This window comes from Coloeus monedula (genome assembly GCF_965178545.1).
Source record: "Coloeus monedula genome assembly, chromosome: 18".
Taxonomy (NCBI): domain Eukaryota; kingdom Metazoa; phylum Chordata; class Aves; order Passeriformes; family Corvidae; genus Coloeus; species Coloeus monedula.
Window position 1 is genome coordinate 13,939,621 of NC_138798.1, and position 6,843 is coordinate 13,946,463.

Sequence of the window (6,843 nt, forward strand, 5' to 3'; positions counted from 1 at the left end):
TTGTTGTGTCCTGATGATGATGATGATGATGACGACTTTTATTTCCTTTTCTTCCTCTTCCTCTTGCTCTTGTCCTGTGGCCATTTCTTTTCACCTCCTTCCTTCCCCTTCCCTGGATTTCCCCACTGGAGTTTGATGGCTTTATAACCTGCAGTGGCTCTTTCCAGAATTCCACATTTCCCCTCCTTCCCATGAGGGTATTTCACAGCTGCATGAAATCACCACCTTTGTGATCATTTCTGGGCATTTTTGGGGGTGAGCAGAGGTGGCAGGGGCTGGGCAATGGCGAGGTCTTGTTGCTTGTCCAGAGCTGGGGGTTGTTCCTGCCAGGCTCCCTCTTTCCACAGCTCGGGGCTTGGCTGAATCCTTGTGTTTTCACGGCTTTCCTTTGGATTTGGACAAACCTGGGCTCATGCTCGAGGCTGGGGGCAGATGATGTGCAATGCCCTCGTGCCCATGAGTTTTATCCCCCCTGAGCAGCCCAGGTACAGCTGTGTGGTTTTTGATCTGATTTACGCCTCACGATTCCTCCTGAACGGGCTCTGCGCTTTGGCTCCCTTTCCCTGCTCCCTTTCCCTGCTCCCTTTCCCTGCTCCCTGTGAGCCTCTCCTTTTGCTCAATCCCCAACTTTTGCTGGCGTGGAAGTTCTCCCACACGCTCTGAACGCACAGGCTGATGCGCAGGCTAAGGAAAAGCTCCTGGCAGTGACTTCTCCAGAGGGTTTGTCGGGGAATATTCCATCTGCAGCCAGACTCCGAGGGCCTGGCTGCACCCAGAGCTCTGCACGTCGTGATCCCTCTCCCAGCCATGAGGATGGACAGAAGCAGCTCCAGCTGCCAGAGGCACCTCTTGGGAACAAAGGCAGCCCTTGGAGGGGGATGGAGGCTCCAGGTCCTTGGCGAGGATGTGCCAGCGGAGCATCCTGAAATCCCAGAGCCATCAGCTCTTAGCACACTTCATCAGCACCTCTGGGACAGCAGATCCCAGCCCCTTCCACATTTCAGGGAGCAGAAAGTGCCACCACGGAGCGACCTGCCTGCCAAGAGAGACACGTGTGGCATTTTGGGGGTGAGCCAGCCCCCTCTGTGCCACCTGCCAGGGCCACGAGCTGTCTCAGCCAGGACACCTCATGTGAGAAGGGAGGTGAGATCAGCTGCAAAGGTGCCGGGCTCTGACACGCTCACACCTCAGCCCTGCTGCAAAAACCTGGCCCCAAAAGCAATTTGTTAACACAACCACAGGAAGGCTGGAGAAAACAGAAAGCCTCTAACAGAGAAAAGCTGCCTGCAAGGGAAAGAAAACATGACCTTGTGTGTCCTTCCTCCTGCTGCACCCTGAAGCATCACAGAATATTCTGAATTGGAAGGGACCCACAGGGACCAAGTCCTGCTCCTGATGGAATGGCCCATCCAGGGGTTGAACCTCGGCCTTTTCAGCACCCAACTAAGCCAATCCCAGGTTTGTCCTCCCTCACTGCCAGCACAGGGACAGCAGGACGTGCCCGCAGCTCGTGCTGGGGGCAGGGGTGCAGGGTTGGCATCTCGAGGTGGCAGCTGCTGATCCTGCCCTCCTGCCCCGCTCCGGTCAGCTGTGCACGGACGCCTGGATGGAGCCGAGCACCTGAACTGGCAACTGGCAGATTGTCCAGGAGCTTTCCCAGGGCTGAGATCACCTGCCCTGAGCCAAAGGCAGCACAAAAAGAGCTGCAGGAGGTTTGCTGCTCTCCCAGCCCCTGGAACGAGCCCCACTGGCTCCCCCATCCCAGGCTGTCACCCTGGGTCAGGATCTCCACCCTCAGTCAGGATCTCCTGCCCTCTCCACGGGCTGTGACACTTCCTGCAGTTTCGAATCCCTGAAGCTTCTCCAGCCCAAAATCCAGGAGCAGAAGGGCTCCAGGCATTGGAAGAATTTGAGATCCTGCTCTGCTGAGCATCCAACACGGGATAAAACGAATAAATGCTGCCACAGTGTGGCCGGAGCTGAGCTCGCTGCGCTGGCAGGGCTGGGACACGCGGCCAGCTGGGTGGCACTGCCTGAGGACTTGGTGACCTGGAGGTGAAAGCGGGAGAGCACCGGGCAAAGGGCAGCTCACCCCTGCGGGTTGTGCCCCAATCCCGGGGCGGGCAGTGGCGTGGGGGAGCTGCGTCCCTTGGCTTGGGATGTGTGAGTTTGGGAGAGGTCCTGTCTGGGAGAAAACCCGCTGGCCCCAGAGCTGGGAACACGCAGCAAGCTTGGCCCTGACCCCCCACCCTGCGGCTGCAGAAACAAAGCTAAAATCAGAAGAGAATCGGATTCATCCTCTTCGTTTGGGAAATTCTGGCTCCGGCTTTGTGCTCTGGTCCTCCTTTAGAAAAGGGGCGACCTGAGGAGGAGGAAGAAGAGGAGGTAGTGCCCAAAGACGCATCCCTCTGTCCTCTTCCCAGCTCACGCCGTGGCGCTGGCAAGTTTCTTCCTCCTGTCCTGCCTCCTGCCCGCTCTGCTGAACCATCTCCCATCGGCAGCCCGTGCCTCAGCTGGATTATCCCGCTTTTCCGGCACCCCAAAGCTCGCCGCCTCCGTCTCCCCCCAGCCGGAGCCGCCGGGGAGCCCCGCAGGGAAGCACAGCCCTGCATCCCGGGGCTCTGCCGAGGGCTCTGGGCCGGGCGGGCAGGCACAGCTCCACCAACACCGCGGGGCTGAGCCCGCCGAGCCCTCGGGATGGGAAATGCTGGTCTGAGGCTCCTCGCCTGGAGCCGGAGGAGAAACCCCCTCCCCGCCAGGAAGGTCCATGAAGTTAAAGCCCCCCAGGGCTCCGAGCTGCCTCTGCTCCCGCAGCCTGAGCGGGACCGCTGGCTCCTCACAGGCTGCACCGCTGGGAATTTCGAGTCACTGTTTGCTGTTGAGTCAGTCTCAGACGTCTGAACTGCTCCCCTTCATCCCCTCCACCTGCAGGGGCTTCGCACTCCCCTCGAGCTTCATTTTCTCCCACGGCAACGGGGGAAAGAACCTTGTGGATGTGCTTTGTTATTCCCGAAACGCGGCTCTTCCAGCCCGGACTCTGCTCGTCTCCTGGGGCATTTCTGACGTGGGGGCACAGCCACGACATCTCTGCTGTAAACACAGAGTGAGGAGGGCTCTGCTCCCGCCCGGTGCCCTGAGCAGCTCCAGGGTGTCACACACGGAGGGCTTGTGCCTCTGGGGCACTTGGGTGACAAATCTGTCCCCTCTGGGTGCCTGCTGCCCACCCCCTCCTGTGCTGGACTGATGGACACCCAGCCTGGCCACTCTCCTGAGGATCTCCCCCACCACCACCTCCCTTTTTGAGCAGCTCTGCTCCTTTTTGCTCTCCAGGTGTTTAAGAGACTCTTCTCTGAACAGGAGGTTTGATTTTCAAGACTCTACCAAGTGGATTTTTTTGCAAAGATTTTAATTCCTAGGTCTTTCAAGCGTCCGCTGAGAGTCCTTCTACGGATTTGGAAACCCATGGGAAAAGGTTCCGTGCGTTCCCGACCTGCTGTGTCCACCAGCAGGGAAAAACCACTCAGTGCAAGGGTATCCAGTGCCTGTGGTGTTGGTGATTTCTGAGGTTTCATCTCCCAGGAAGGACTGGCGGGAAGTTTGTTGTTGTTCTGCTTATGAGAGACAACGGGAAACCAGTGAGACAATGGGAAAACAATGGGACAACGGGAAAACAGCGAGACATCTGCCTCCAGGAGTGGCCTCACAGAGCTGTCAGCTCTCCGTCGTGGCCTGAGCTCGTGGCACGAGAGGAACTGAGCCAGTCACATCCAAACTGGCCAGAGAAATGGGGTCTGACCCCGCGCTGCCCACGCTCCCCACCCCTTCTGTGCCTGTGTGTCCCCAGGGGGAGCAGGAACGCTGTTCACACCCTGAGCAGTGGGATCTGACGTGTCTGGGCATGACCAGCGATCCTGCAGGGTGTCCTGGGCCCGGGAACCACGGCCCCGCAGGACAGGAGGTGGGAAGAGACCGGACAATGATCCCGTGTCCAGCCTGTGGCTGCTCCCGTAGATCCTTTCCTGTCACCCCATCCCGGCTGTATCCCAGGCTCTCTCTGCCACTTCCCCCTGGAGATCCCTCCTTCTGGGCCCTGCCTGCCCCACTGGAAGTGCAGGTGCTGGGCATGGACACGGACTCACAGTGCCTTGTGCTGGGGCCCTGCTCCTGCCCTCTGACTCCGTTTGACACGGGCAGGGAAATTCCCCCTGGGATAACTGGGAGCAGACTCAGCCCTGCTCAGCCCCATCTCCCCGAGGTGGGGTTTTACAGGGGGCTGGATGTGGGGAGAGGTCACAATGGGGGTGAAAACCGGGCCCCACGGGGCTGGGAACTCTCCCTCATCCCGGAGAGCCCGTTCTGGTTAAACTGTGGGGGGAGAGGTCGTGTTTGTGCTCGAAGCCCCATGGACTTGCACCAAGCCCAGGCCAAAGCTGCTGCCTCCTGAATTCTGACTGAAGCCGTTCCATTGCCCTCTGAGGGCTCCCACCATTTTTTGGAAGGATAATTTCATGCTCGGCACTAAATTCTGTTGCTGCTTTCACCAGGGACTAGCTCTCAGCTTCAGAATTGCTCTGGTAACTCTGCAGTTGCATTGATAGTTCCAGAGGGGAGCCCAGTCCCTTCACAGAACAGATGGAGACACATTTTCAGGACTATTCCACTTTGCTGTAACTCCGTGTCTGTTGCAACAATTCCTTCTGCTGTAACAGGGGGAGCAAAATTTGGCCGGTGCTCTTGGAAACCTGTAACCCTGAACTCGGACAAAACTATGGAATCCAAGTCCTCCCAGACCCAAAATGCCTTCCACACCTGCTGGCTCCAGTGGCACTGGGGATTTTGGCAGCTCGCGCAGCAGCAAATTCAGAGTATTTCTGCGTGTGTCAATCCGCGCTTGCACGTGCCTGCGATGCATGGCTCCAGCAGCCCCGGGGAAATCTCCCCTTTCCCAGGGAGATCCCAGCTCCAGCTTCTTCCATGTGGCTGTGGGTGCTCAGCAGGGAGTCAGGGGAGTGGGAGGAAGGTGCTGCTGCAAAGCACTTGGTTCCAGAAGTGAAACGGAATTTAGGAGAGGTCAGAAATCAGCCTGCTTTAGCACAGGGAAACTCGTGGAATATCCAAGCATTGCCATGCAGGTCCACCTTTTTTTTTTCCTGCTGGGAAAATCAAGCAGACTGGAAACTCCTGGCCTCCACCCCTACAGATGTTTGGCTGTGAGGAAAGTTTGAGCCCTGGAATCACAGGAATAAAACCCCAACAGGTTGTGAGCCCACAGGTGGGCAGTGGCAGCTCTTGGGCTGATGCTCTCCTGCCACACTCATCCGTGTCCTGCCCAGCCAGATTTTGGGGAGGGAGGAAGCGCCTCAAAGTGAGCAAATCAAACCTGTGGGTCAGGCCCTGGGACTTCCTGGTTTATCAGGAGCCTATAGGGTAAAGTTTTGCAGCTATTCCTCATCAACGTGGTGAGGAATTGGGCAAGGCACCAGGGATTTCTCTGGTATCCATGGGCCAAAGCTTTCAGAGCTGTTCTGGAGCTGTGGAAAAGCAGGAAGGCAGTGCTGGGATGCGGGGCAGCTCCTGCCCAGCTCTCTGCAGGGCTGGCGCAGAAATCTGTTGGTGAAAAGCACCAGGCAAAGTATTTTCCTTCCAGGGGCGTCCTTAACACCTGGAAAATTGAAAGGTTAAATACTGGAAAAGTTGATCTGGGAGAGGAACTGATTCGGGGCTTCTTTTTGTTGCTTTGTTTTCATGTGTTGGTTTTGGGGTGGGCGAAGCAAACAGAGAGCAAACAGCCAGTGTATCAAATTGGGATTAAATCAAACGTTCTGTTCCTACAGTAACTGCTAGCGGAGATTTTTAAAATTTATCAAGGGCAACGAAACAGCCTTAATTAACTGAGACATTAATGCTCCTTGCTTCTGAGCCTGCTTTTGCGTTCTCCTCTCCGTGTGATCGTGGCGTGGAATCCTGTCTTAACCAAACCCACCTGCCAGTAGCCCACAGGATGCCCAGGAACGTGAGATGGAGTTGGAGAATCTCCCTGCAAGTGAGGTTCAGTGCGAAATCCCCGCTTTGCTAAAATCCTACAGCACAGGCAAATCCCCCCAACTCCCAGGGTTGAATTCCCACACTCTGCTGCCTCGAAATGCCTTTAAAAACCCCGGGCTCTGTGTGCTTTGTGAGTAGTCTGCAGCTTTTCCAGAGTGCACACACAATTCCCCAGGCAGAGGATGAGCGGAGCGGGATGACTTTCAGCCGGGCCTCGTTGCTTTTTCGATTGCACGGAGTTAAAAACACGGCTCCTGCCAGCTGCCCGGGGAATTTGATATTCAGTGCCAATTAATTTTTGTAATAGGAGCAGGGATTTATCCCCTCGGCTCCCTCAGTCTCAGACTCAAAGGTTGGGGGTGGATTCTTTAATTTTCCGGTGGCCTTTCCCTGAAGAGCAGCGGTGCCACGATGAGGACGGGGACTGGGCTGGGAAGGGTGGCAGCGTTGGGGCAGGCAACTCCCAAATTTCCCAGTGTGAAACCTTCAGCTTCGGCTAAATCCTGCTGGGCTGGGTGGGACTCCAGGCCCTGGCTGCTCCCTGCTTCTCGCTCCCCTCAGCACCCCTCACGTCACTGTGCCTTCATTCGCTCGAGGAAACGATGCCATGATTTGAGCCTGGCACTCTCACTTTGCATCCCATCAAACAGCTCGGTGTGTGTGGGGCAGGGGGAGCTGATCCTGTAGCTGTTCGTGTGCGATCCCGAGGTAGGTTCGTGCTGAGGAGCCATGGGGGGGGCCGAGCCCGCCTTGCGTGTCACCCTACCAGTGCTTTAAGCAGCCAGAAACGTGGTTCTT